This window comes from Macaca nemestrina, chromosome 3 (assembly GCF_043159975.1).
Source record: "Macaca nemestrina isolate mMacNem1 chromosome 3, mMacNem.hap1, whole genome shotgun sequence".
In the NCBI taxonomy this organism is placed as follows: domain Eukaryota; kingdom Metazoa; phylum Chordata; class Mammalia; order Primates; family Cercopithecidae; genus Macaca; species Macaca nemestrina.
The window spans coordinates 188,217,867-188,231,767 of NC_092127.1; positions in this window are offsets into that span (position 1 = coordinate 188,217,867).

Here is a 13,901-nt window from a genome sequence, read left to right on the forward strand (position 1 = left end):
TTTGCTGCTTCCTCGTTTTCTCTTGCTGCCACCATGTAAGAAGTGCCTTTCACCTCCCGCCATGATTCTGAGGCCTCCCCAGCCATGTGGAACTGTAAGTCCAATTAAACCTCTTTTTCTTTCTAGTCTCAGGTATGTCTTTATCAGTAGCATGAAAATGCACTAATATACCCCTAGTCACAGAAAGGGTCTAACTTGATGTCTCAATCCCAAGTCCCAAACTGGCCCAGCTTGAGACAGACCTTCCCCTGGTCTGGTCAGCTAGGCTTTAGCATCTGGGTCCAATGTGACTGTCAGGATACACTCTCTGGCTGGGGATTTGTGGGGAGGGGATATGTTAATATTTTATTGCTACTATAACAAATGATCACATTGTGGCTTAACCAATGCGAATTTGTTATCCTACAGTTATAGAGGTCAAAGTCTAATGTGGGTTTCACTGGACTAAAATCAAGGAGCTGGAAGGGCTGTGTTCCATTCTGGAGACTCTGAGGGAGAATCCACTTCTTTGCCTTCTCCAGCTCCTAGAGGCTGCCCACGTTCTTTGGTTCACGGCCCTACACTCCTTCTCCGAAGCCAGGTATGATGGGTGGAGATCTTCTCACATTGCATCACTCTGACACTGACTGTCCTGCCTCCCTCTTCCACATTTAAGGACGCTTGTCATGACATTGGGCCCACCCAAATAGTCCAAGATAAGCTCCCTATCTGAAGGCTAGCTGATCAACATCACAGATTCCATCTGCAACCTGAGTGCTCCTTGCCAAGTGAAATACATATTCACACATTCAGGGGTTAGGACTTGGACATTTTTTGGGGGCCATTATTCAGTCTACCACAAGGAGGTAGCTCCAATAAAAAGAGAGGGTGATTATGAGCTGGGTAGACACCCCTTTTGTGTCTTCCTGGAAGACAGAGAGATCCACCTACTCTTTTCCATTTCTCAATGTTTGTAGGCCTGCTCTGGTGATATTCCAAGGGTCTACAGAAATTAAGAAAACAGAACCTTTTCCCCTTGAGGATCTAACCTAGTAGGAGACACACCAATATCCAAACACAAGGCAATGTTCTTCTGAAAGCTTCTAGTCCTTTCTGCCTCTTTTAAGGTACTTATCCCACCCTGTTCACCCCATTTTAGAGGCATCAACTCACAACAATGTGATCAACAGTCACCAAAGTTCAAGGCCTCTCTCTCCCCTCCTTCTCCTGGCCCCCAGGTTGGGAAGTTTGGTGCAACTTCTTCCCAGGGCTGACTTCGTCCACCCCAGGAGTTTCATAAAGCACCTCATAAAACCCCATTTACTGGTTTCCCCAACATAATGGCAGAAATAAACTGCTTGATACACACTTGGAAATCCCCTCCAGAGAACGTGTGCATTGTTTTGTTGGCATGGCATCTTGGTTTCCAACTTGAATTTCCACCACCTTTGCTTTTTTGACAGTATCTTCCATGATTAAGATGGCTGAATCCTCCACTTTTTATTGAGTTGGACAGCAAATCACAGAATAAATGCTTTCCCTTGCACTTTAAAAGGATTTAATAGGAAAATATTTTTCCTACATCCTGTTTCAAGGGGAAAATGTGATTTTAAGGGGCATTTTATAGTTCACAACAGGATATTGAAGGGCATTTGGTTTTGCTTAGTTTATTATGACTGTGTTTCTCCAGCATGAAGTAGTGTTTTTTGTGATTATTTAGATTAGTGTGATTATGGTAGGTAGGCAGCCATAGAATTATGGAAATTTAGTACTGGAAAGAACCTTAAATATCATCCAGGCCAAACTCCCTCATTTTTCAGATGAGAAAACAAATGACTTGTCCAAGATCACATGTTGAGTTGCAGGGGAAAATGAGATTAGAATCTTTATCTTCCAACTGTTTAATGTCCCCCACATAGTTCTGTGGCGAGAGTAGGAGTAAGGAAAGTAGCATTTATTCGAAGAGATCCCTATGTATCTGTAAGCCCTTCTGAATATGAGAATTGGAGTAACTAGTATGTGTGGATTCATTCATTCATTCATCCATTAAGCTAGCCAGTCAGTGAATCATATTCTAAACATATTTCTAGTGTCTACTCAGTAGGTGACACGTGCTAGGTGCTGAAAATATAAAAGCAAAGCTGAAGTCCCCGCCTTGGAGCAAGTCAAGGAGTAATGAAAATGGACAGACAAGTGTGTACAGACATAATTAAACATAAATGTGGTAATAGAATTTGTTATTTTTCCATAGCAGCTTCAAAGCATGAAATTAAAAAGCTACAGGACATGATCAGCACTCCAGAAATAGAGTTGGAGAGATGCTTTCCTTGTGGTCTATTTCTGGCCCTTTCATTATCTCTGTCTTGATGGAACTCTATGGAGCAGGAACCACCTGTTAGCCTGGCATTGTGGCAAGAGCCTCAGTTCTGTGTCAGACAAGCTTGGGTTCAAATCCCAGTCACTTATTAGGAATGGGTTCTTGCGAGGTTATTTCCTCATCTATGAAAAAAGATAAAAACACATCCATCAGAGTTGTTGTACATGTGTATTAGTCTGTTCTTACACTGCTGATAAAGATATACCCAAGACTGTGTAATTTATAAAGAGAAAAAAAGAGCTTTAATGGACTCACAGTTCCACGTGGCTAGGAAGGCCTCACAATCATGGCAGAAGGTGAAAGGCACATCTTACATGGTGGCACACAAGGACAGAATGAGAGCTAAGCGAAAGGGGTTTCCGCTTATAAAACCATCAGATCTCATGAGACTAATTCACTACCATGAGAATAGTATGGGGGAAACCACCCCCATGATTCAATTATCTCCCACCGGGTCCCTCCCACAACTCGTGGGAATTATGGGAGCTGCAACTCAAGATGAGATTTGGGTGGGGACACAGCCAAACCATATCAACATGTTAAATGAGATGATCTATATAAAGTGTGTAGCACAGCATGTGGTGCAGTTAGTCATAAAAATTCCAGCTATTGTGGCAATGGGGATTTTGAGGATGACACTAGACAGAAGAAACTTCAGACTGGCAACGCCAAGGCATCTGGAGGTGGTAAGAAGTCTTCTTTAGATTTTGGAAGGAAGCTTGGTTACTTTCAGTCTTCCGTATCACCCAACGAATGTGTGTTGTTCAAGAGAGAAGGCTGAGATGGTACCTTGGACGAGTGTTTGGAATTAAAGGAAGCACTTAGAAAGTAATCGGGCACATGGTTTGGGTAAATCTCAGAGAATGTTTCTGGGATTTGGAATATTTATTCTGGAGAAGAGAAGATTTGGGGGTTGGATGAAATGAAAGTCCTCAAGCACATGAACCAGTGGTGGAGAGCAGCTGTTCCCTATTTCTGTTTTGGACTGAAGGAGAGGAAATGAGCTTACATTGAAGCATGAGGGATTTAGGCTAAACATGAAGAAGAATTTCCTGGATGTGGGTGTTGTTGGACTTTGGAATGAGTTACCAAGGTGTCTAAAATAAGGACAGTGTCTCTCTGGCTGCAGATCTTGAAGTTTGGAAGCCTCGGCTCCATGCAGGAGTGTCTACACTCACACACTCTTTCCAAGTGGGAGAGTCTATGACATTAACGGGATCTTCTAACATGAGGATATGAGTCTCAGTCAACCCCAAACCACTGTCCAAAACCTTGTTCTAGCATAAGAAATGGTTGTGGTAGGAGCTGGATGATTATCTCTGGCATTCTGCAGTTTGACATTCCACAAATACCACGATTGCTTATGTAGGCTACTCCAGTGACCAAACACCTCCCCTCCTTGAAGTTTATTAAGAAATTCTCTGCAGGGCTTCTTTCACCAAAAGTGCATTTAATAGAGCTTGGAATTTCCTCACAATGCATTTATTTTTGTTGATATATTTTTAGGTCTCCATTATTACTTGTCTTCACCTTCCTTTGCTTTGTAGGCATAAGTTATCAATAACCAGGCATTGACCACACCGCAGGGGTTCTCCCCTACCCTCCCAGGGAAGCTAAGTCTTTAGCTGTTAATTTCAGAAGGTTTTAAGCCAACCACTAGTTTTCATAATTGTACATCAAAAAGGCAGGCAAATTGCAGCAGCTCTAAGTTCAAAGTCAGGACACAAAGGTCTCACTGTGAGCATCACAGCGAATAGTTTTGGGTTACCCTCACCCCAAAAGTAGCCCATGATGGGTTAGATTTTTATTTTTAAATAAACTTAGAGTTGAATAACTAGCCCTTGTAAGGGACTTCAACAAAGAGGCTGTATGTTGGCAGATATTAAATATGCCCCATACACCCCAAATTGTTTTGTCCAGAATGTCTCATTTACTATAATTTCATTGATAAAGCCCCTGATTGTAGCCCAGGGACTTTCACATATTGGCTGCCTCCTGTCGGACCCACAGGCCTCTATTGGTGGCTCCGAATCAGCCCTTCAAGGCCTTCGATCCCCTGCTGTAGAGGAACTGGGTGATGGTATCTATAAACCAACAGACTTGCTCTTTTCCAGTAAATCCCCCACAGAGTCCAGAAAAATATGCAAGCAGTCATTTTACTTCAAGTTTCTACTCACACAGGGTCAACAGAGGGAAGAAAGGCAGAGGCAGCTGCCCTAGAAGCAGCCATCATCCCAGCCCCATAGCCAGCATGAAATCTTAGCCCTCTTTTCCTTACACACGGCCGTGGGCAATCTTGCAGTCGGCACCGAAATCTCCTCTCTGAAGACCTTCTTTCTCTTCCTCCCTTCTTCCTTCCTCTGCTTCTTGGTCCACTGAAGTCCCTGGAGATCCCCTGGGTCCTGTCCTCTTTGGGTTGTCATTTGTCTTTGCTTCTGTTGCTCAAGCCAGGGCTGAAGGAAATTTGCTGCGCCCCCCTAGGTACTGTTGTCAGAGTGGACTCTGGGTTGAGTCAGACCTTTCATTTGTGTGCTTCAAGTCTAAGCTTTGCAAGCGCCTTCTCTATGTTACGTCTGCCTCCTTCCTCTTTAGTTTGTCTTTTATTTGTCTTAGTCTTGAGGAGGGAAAGTTTCAGGAAATTGAGGATGGGAATATAATGGAAAATCCATTCCCCACTGGAAAATATTCTGAAATTTCTGGCTTGGGCAACAGCTGTCATTGATAAAGATAGATAATGATGAAGATAATGATAATGATAGCCGATCCTATGTAGTACTCATTAAGTACCAAGCACTATTAAGTGCTTGAGGGAGAATAAATCATATAATCCTATGTGGCTCGTATTCTTGTCATATGCATTTCGTTGATATAAAAAAAAAATCAAGGCACAGAATGATTAAGACACATACCTGAGATCATACAGCTAGTAAGTTGCAGAGCAAGAATGGAACCCAAGGCCGGGAGCAGTGGCTGAAGCCTGTAATCCCAGCACTTTGGGAGGCCGAGGCAGGCGGATCAGAAGTTCAGGAGTTCGAGACCAGCCTGGCCAACATAGTGAAACCCTGTCTCTACTAAAAACACAAAAATTAAAATTAGCCAGGCATGGCGGCACGCGCCTGTAGTCCTAGCTACTCAGGAGGCTGAGGCAGAAGAATCAGTTGAACCTGGGAGGCGGAGGTTGCAGTGAGCCGAGATCATGTCACTGCACTCCAGCTTAGGCATCAGAGCGAGACTTCGTCTCAAAAAAGAAAAAGGAAAAAATGGAACCCAAAAGGCTGGGCATGGTGGCTCACACCTGTAATCCCAGCACTTTGGGAGGCTGAGGTGGGCAGATCACTTGAGGCCAGGAGTTAGAAACCAGCCTGGCCAACATGGTGATACCCCATCTCTACTAAAAACACAAAAATTAGGCCAGATGTGGGGGCTCACACCTGTAATCCCAGCACTTTGGGAGGGCGAGGCCAGTGGTTTGCTTTAGGTCAGGAGTTCAAGACCAGCCTGACCAACATGGTGAAACCCCATCTCTACTAATAATACAAAAATTAGCTGGGCATGGTGACGGGCGCCTGTAATCTCAGCTACTTGGGAGCCTGAGGCAGGAGAATTGCTTGAACCCGGGGGCGGAGGTTGCAGAAAGCCAAGATCACGCCATTGCACTCCAGCCTGGGTGACAGAGCAAGACTGTCTCAAAACAAAACAAACAAAACAACAACAACAAAAACAAAAAAGAATGGAACCCAGGCAACTCAGCCCCAAAGTCTCAGGAAGAGTCATCAGGCTACAAGTGTGTGTGGACCAGCCAGGTGGAAAAGTAGAGTGGCAGGGGCAGGGACTCTGGCTTTGAGGCCAAGTGTGACCTGGAGAAGGAGCTTAGGGAGCCGTCTCACCCTTTGGGCTCCTGGCCCCACTGGGCTGCTGCTCCAGCTCTGCCTTGCTGGCTGAATCAACATCTCCTTTTCTCCATTTCAGTTTCATTCCCTCTTGCCCACACATCTTCCTTATTTTTTTTTTTTTTTTTTTTTTTTTTTGAGACGGAGTCTCGCTCTGTCACCCAGGCTGGAGTGCTGTGGCCGGATCTCAGCTCACTGCAAGCTCCGCCTCCCGGGTTCACGCCATTCTCCTGCCTCAGCCTCCTGAGTAGCTGGGACTACAGGCGCCCGCCACCTCACCCGGCTAGTTTTTTTGTATTTTTTAGTAGAGACAGGGTTTCACCGTGTTAGCCAGGATGGTCTCGATCTCCTGACCTCGTGATCCGCCCATCTCGGCCTCCCAAAGTGCTGGGATTACAGGCTTGAGCCACCGCGCCCGGCCTACATCTTCCTTATTAAAGCCACCCAATCCCACCCCAGGCATCTCCAGGCTTAGTTTATACTTCTTGCCCTTGAAGTTACTCCTGGTGCCAAGATCTCCGTCTCACCATTTTTCTCCTGCCTTCCCATCCTCAAAGGCTCACACTGACACGCAGCATCCTTAGGAGGAATTTGGCCAAGACTAGAAAAGCAGGGGCAATGCCGCCTCCTAGGGAAGGAGCATTTTCATGAGGTGGTTTTTTTCCTCCATCCTGCTCTGCCCCATCTCTGCTCCAGCTCCTAGAGCAGGAAAATGCAACAACCTCATTTAGAAAATATAATTTACATAAAATAGTTTCCAAATTTATTAAGGAAGCAGACAGCGAAAGGAAACCCACAATTAAAGAGGCTTTGCACGCATTCGATATCTTTCCACTGGCTGAAGTATATCATCTTCCTGAATTAATGAGGTCTGGGCAAAAACTGTAGCACAAAAGTATGCTTTGCTTTCAAGACTTCAGGGCCTTTATCATCCTGGTGGGGCAGGCAGCAGGGGTGGAACTGGCAGGGAAGACTTAGAGGCCAATCTGTTTTTTTAAGGATGCGTTGCCAGACTGAAATGGACAGGCTGCTACTGTAGGTACAGACTTTCTCTGTAAAGAGGGGGAGCACTTTATATTTGGGGACACCCCAGTTTGTTCATTCAGCAAATCTTTTTAAAGAAAGTTTTTTAGAGACAGGACCTCACTCTGTCACCCAGGCTGGAGTGCAGTGGTATGATCGTAGCTCACTGTAACCTTGAACTCCTGGGCTCAAGTGATCTCCTTACCTCTGCCTCCCAACACCAGGATTACAGGCAGGGGAAGGAGCATGTGTTTGTATGTAAGTATCCATCCATTGATTTCACTGTCATGTCTTTATCATTTACCTAACCCTTTATCCAGCCATCCACTGAACACATACTTTTTTGTTCTCAAAGTCATTCAAAGCAGGCTGCCAGAGATCTGGCCCCAAGAGCAGCTGGGGAGGGAAGGGGTTGGGCAGGTTACCGGAGATGCCCAGGATGAGCTTCACTGAAGCCACATGCCACTGTCCCCTTAGTAGCCTGTGATGCAGAGAGAGCCTGGCTTTGGAGTCAGGCAGCACTGGGTTTGAATTCTGACTCATCGAGTTACCACCATCGGCTAGTTCCTTTATCTTATTTCATGTTTATCTTAAGAACAGAATCACACTTAACCACAAGGGTGTTGGTGGATTAACTAGTAATGTTAGTAATGTGCTTATGATATAATATCTGTCATCAAGATAGACAGCACATATTTTATTCATTCTCTAAGTATTTATTGAGCACCTACTATGTGTCAGGCATCGCCCTACCTGCAGGAACTGTAATAGAGACTAGGATAGCCCTGTCCTCATTGAAATTTTTTCAAGTACTTATAGGCCTTTTGCTAATTAAAACCCTACGCGAGGTACAAGATCCATGTACAATTTGCATAAACTTTGAAGAGCAAAGCAAATAAAAGATTATCAAGAGCCAGAATTTCAGGGACAGATGCTCATAAGATTTCATTACAAAAAGAAAATAACATGGAAAGGAGGCATGCAGAAAGTAACAAGAGGTTTCGTTGTCTGTTTTTTGTGTTTTAGAAAACCTATAAGCTGTTTGTAGAAAAGAAAATGTAAATATGACCTAATGTTTCAGCTTCAGGCATAATAGCCCAGACATTTTTGAAACCCACAAGGGTAGTTTTTACTTCTTCAGAATGTCTTTTTTTTTTTTTTTTCCTCCTGACTGTCTGGCTTCCTTTTCCCTTCAAAGGAATAACATATACAAACTCTATCTAAGAGTGCTATGTGAAGTACATGCCAGCCTACAAGACATGTCTCTAACCAAGTCGAAAGAGTGCAGTATTCATTCATTCATTCATTCGTTCATTCATTCAACAAATGTTTATTAACAGGTATTGTTTACCAAGCACTGTGTGTTAAGGACAAGATGGTATGAAACAAACAGACCCAGGCCTCAGGAAAGAGAGGCTGTTTCATTCAGAGACAATTACCGTACACTACAATGAATGCCGTGATGAAGGGATGCAAAAAAGGAAAAACAAAACAAAAAAAACAAAACAACAACAACAACAAAAACCCCATAACGGTGTGGATCCCTCCCTGTGGGGGTGAGGAGAAAGGAAAACAGCTTCAGGGATCTCCAAGCCCTTGTGCCGGTCACTCTTCTTTCCCCTCTCCTCTCTTCCTTCCTTCTCTGTCTTTCCTTTCATCCTTCCTCCTCCCTTCTCTTTGGACATCACTAATAAAAGAGAAGTAGATGTCAGAGACATAGACATGGGGAGGGCTTTAATATCTAGCCTTATGGAACAAAATCCTTGGGACCCAATAGAACTTAGTGTTGCAGAGCTTTCTCCTGAGTTCAGCTAAAACCAGGCTCTTGTCACACGACCAGGGAAGATTAGGCTCTTGGACACATAGAAGGGTGAGGAAAACAGAATTTATTGGGCGAAAAGGAAAAAGAAAGAAAAACTCTCAGCAAAGTCAGAGGGGGTCTTGCCAACAACCTCCCTCCTCACAAACTGAATCCCAGGTTACCACATAAGCCAGGTTCCTCTCCCCTGCAAATGTCGTGAACTTCCCCTGGCTCTACCCATTTCCCCCGGTAAGCAGGTGGGCCGCATTTAGAGAAAATCATTTGGGAAAGGGCAGACTTCATCCAGGACCAGCAATCCAGTTTCTCAGACTTCAGGCTGTTTTAGTCTTGGAGGTGGGGTTTCACCCGGGACATTTGGCTGCCTCCTGTCTCTATCATTAGCATCTATTCCTATCCCTATCTTCGTTGGACACTTGACTCTCTCCTAGAGCAACCCCAGCAAACATCTGTCTATTGTGTACTTAAATACCCCCACAGATTGGGAACTCTCTCCTTTATGGGAAAGCTCTTTATATCTGGGACACCCCAGTTTGTTCATTCGGCACATTTTCTTTTCAATTTTTTTAGAGACAGGGTCTCACTCTGTCATCCAGGCTGAAATGCAGTGGTGTGATCATAGCTCAATGTAACATCAAACTCCTGGGCTCAAGTGATCCTCCTGCCTCAGCCTCCCAGGAGCAAAGGGCTACAGGCATGTGCCACCACTCCCAGCTAGCTTTTTAATTTTTTAAAAAATGTTTTGTAGAGATGATGTCTCGCTATGTTGACCAAGCTTGTCTCAAATTCCTGGCTTCAAACCATCCTCCCACCTCTGCCTCCCAAAACACTGGGATTTCAGCCGTGAGCCACCAACACGCCTGGCCTCATTCTGCAAATCTTTACAAAGCTTCAAAGACATCCCAGAAGCTGGGAATACAGAGACGAATCAGACACAATTCCTGCCCTCCAGCTGTTCCCGGTATTCTCGCTCCTTTGCGGCCACCTCTTCTGCCCTGCCTTTCCACCTTGTCCCTTCTTCTGTCAAGTGGCTTTTGGTTTGGTCACCACTTTGCCCGTGTTTCTTTCCAGAAGTGAGTCCCAGACTTCAGGTGTGGTCTGACTCATGTCCTATCGGCTCTCTCCCTCTGAAAACCGTGCTTGTATTAAAGCAGCTTGGGAGCTCATTAAAGTTCTTGGCAGCCAGGTCCTACCCCTGACGTGCAGAAGCTGGCTGGCCACTTAGGGGACCCCTGTCTTTTTCACACGTGAGTCTGTTAAGCCTCACCTCCCTCATCGTCTCCATGTGTGGGGCAGTTTTCAACAAATGTTCAGAGTCCAACACCTGCCCTTGTTAAACGTAATCTTATTACACTAGTCCCCTTGTTTTAACTTCTCAAACCTTTTGAGTCTTGCTTCTGTTACCCAAGAAGACCTAGAAAGCTCCACATCTCCTCTGAAAAGGTGTGTGTATGTGTGTGCATGTGCGTGTATTTGCACACACACCCCTGGGTAGAACTGGGTACAACTCTGAGGAGCCCACCTATAGGTTTCTGAACAATCTTCCATGAATGCAGCTCATTCATACACACATTTATTCATTCTGCAACATTTATTCAACATCCCCTAACAAAACTTTCGTTTTAGAGCATTTTTTACCCAGGCATTACAAAGAGAATAGAAGCAAACGAAATGCATACTAAGGAGTGAATTATTGATAGTGCTCACCTGCATTTTTTAAAGCAGAGAGTAGCATTTATTTTGGCCTAATTTCCACCAGTCAGAAAATTAAAACAGTGATGAATTACATATCACTATACTGCATTTTATTATCAGCATCAAAATTCAAGTGTGCTCTGCTTAAAATTCAGAAGACAAACTTTCTCATTTAGAAAAATTCATTCTGTTAGTGCCTGATCAGAATGGAATAAAAATTTCATGATGCATACATATTGATTCAATTTTTTTCTTTTTTAAAAAAATGTATTTTATTCTGGATTCAAGGTGTTCATGTGCATTTATGCTACAGAGGTGTAATTGTGCACTGGAGGGATTAGGCTTCTAGCATGTCCATTACCCAAATAGTGAACATCGGACCCAATAGGTATTCTTCAATTCTAGCCCCACCTCTAATGATCCCCTCTTTGGGAGTCCCCAGTGTCTATTGTTTCCATCTTTATGTCCATGTGTGCCCATTGTTTAGCTCCCATTTATATGTGAGAACATGTGGTATTTAGTTTTCTGTTTCTGTGTTAGTTTAGGATAATGACCTCCAGCTCAATCCATGTTGTTGCAAAGGACATGATTTTGTTCTTTCTGTCTTTTTTTTTTTTAATGACTGCTTCACCTTCTTCTTAACTATTCCAAGGTGTTTGGTTCTTAAACTGATTGGTGAAATCAAGCAGTAATAGCAGAAGCAAGTGGAGACAAGTCTTGTTTAAATAGTATCATGAAGCTGACTCTGACAGAGTCACCCAACCCTTTCCATACACACCCAACCCTCTCCTCTGTCAGAGCTTCTAGAGAGAGGCTGGCTAACCCCAGGATCCAGCAATATTTGGAGAATCATCAACATTCTTTCTACGCATCCCAGTGACCCACTTGACAGCAGGGAGCTCAGAAATGTTGTGGGAACCCCAGAACCCCGAGATCTTCAGCCCCAACTCACAACTTTCTCCCTTGTCATTGGAAGGGATTGAGGACCTTGGGCCAAATCTCTGTTTCTCAGAGTGATTTCTGGCTCAGCCTATATCCAGGTGGAGTGAAGCTTTTGCTTATTGTTTTGGAGTAGGTACAGCCGGACTAGGGTTTGCACCCCCGGAGTTAGGTAAAATTGGAGTAGCAGAGCCTTTAGCAGATCTGACCTCTGGGAAAAGTTCTAATGTGGCAATAATACAACTTTTCCATAGGATTATTCCTAAGGTTAAATGGCATAATAGCTATGACATGCTTAACACAGTGCCAGGCTTGTGGTGTTTGTAAATGTTAGCTATTATATTAGTTAGGAAAGCGAGCTAATGCAGAACATGATACCTAACACAAAGTCCTCCTTATGCTTAAACAGAGAAGGAGTTATTTTTTGCATACAGTAAGATGTCTAGAAGTAGGTAGTTGCAGGTTTCAGTTCAGGAGCTCAAAATTGATGGGCTCAATGTCTCTGAAATTCTGGACGTTTCTTCATAGATGCAAGAGGGCTGTTAGAACGCAGGCAATTGCATCCTTGTTTAAGCCAGGAGAAAGGGGGAAGACTGCCTTAACCACATCTGACATCTCTCATCAGGAAAGAAAAGCCTTTCCCAGAAATCCATGAGAACATTTTTGTTTAAGTCTCAAGGGCCAGAACTGGGTCACTGGCTACTCCCTAGCTGCAAAGAGGCTGGGAAAGTTAGGAACAGCATAATCATGATTGGCACACCAGTAATGAGCCATTGCCCGGAAGGAGTAAGCAGTTTAGATACTAACAGTGATTACCATAGTGATTGTTACCAGCTCTAGTCTGCCTTCCATCTATCTACTTCTCATTTGTAGCAAATTATCGAGTGGCCTCATGCCAGTTATAAATATTATTCATTGTACTCATAGCTCCCTGCACTAAGCCAGCTTTTCTCTTAACCTTTCCCTGTCCATCTGGATAACATTTCTTATTGTTCCTCCTCCCCCAGGAGGATTTCTGTACTAGTCACTATTGCTGATTACGCTGTGTAACAAATAACTCCCAAACATTAATAAATATTTTTTCCCACTCGCAGGTCTGCAGGTCACCTGAGGGGGCTCTGGCCCAGGGTGTGGGTTCAGGTCTGCTTTTGTGTCTCTCCTTCCAGAATCCTAACCTAGGGAGCACCAAGTACCTAGGAGATGCTTTCCTCATGGTGGATTAGGAGAGCAAAAAAGGACAACACCACATGAGCACATTAAAAGCCTCTGCTTGCATCATGACCACTCATGTTCCATTGGCCGTAGCAAGTCCCATGGCTGGGTCTGACGAGGAAGATTATTCTTTCCAGGAGAGGGAAGGAGAAAGCAAGTATTTGCTCAACAGGAATCTAATCCACTGCACCTTCTCAAGCCCAAACTGGGTTAGGAGTCCTCCTTGGGCACCCATGGTCCTTAATGCATCCTTCTGTTACAGCTTTGGATTCTCCATTGCCCTTACCTATTCCATTGTCTGTCTTCCCCAGTGGATTGCCAAAAGATTGCTATCGCTGAGATGTGTAAGTCTTTTGTGGGATCTAGGTGACAGCCGATAAGTGTAGTTTTCATGGTCACAATGGCCAATTCTTTAACAGTTTATTAACAAAATAATAAAAGTTACAAAATGAAAATATAAAGGATAAGTTATTCGAAGACTGTGATTGGACTCTAGTTCTGAACATTATTTAAACTTGATGTTAACATGCTGTAGATAATAACATATCCACAGAACAGAAGCTAGGTCTTCCATTGGCCATAACATATGCCCCTAAATCCCCTCCCCACTACCAAAGTAGTGTCCAGAGGTATGTGCTATTACTTGAGAGATCATTCTGCAATTTAAAATTTAAGCTCTACAAATAATTAATACCATAAACATTTCATTGCCAAGCACTGAAGATGCAATGATAACACCTGGCCATCATGCTCAGGTAGCTCACAATCTGAAGGGTAGATGGTGGTGGGAGCAGAGCAGTTAACAGATAAAATAAAGAGTAGTAAGTGGAGTTCTTATTTGTTGCTGGTGGGAATGCAAAATGGTACAGCAACTTCAGAAGACAGTTTAGAAGTTTCTGGCAAAACTGAGTATACTCTTACCAGAAGATCCAGCAAGCATGCTCCTTGGTATTTATCCAAAGAAGCT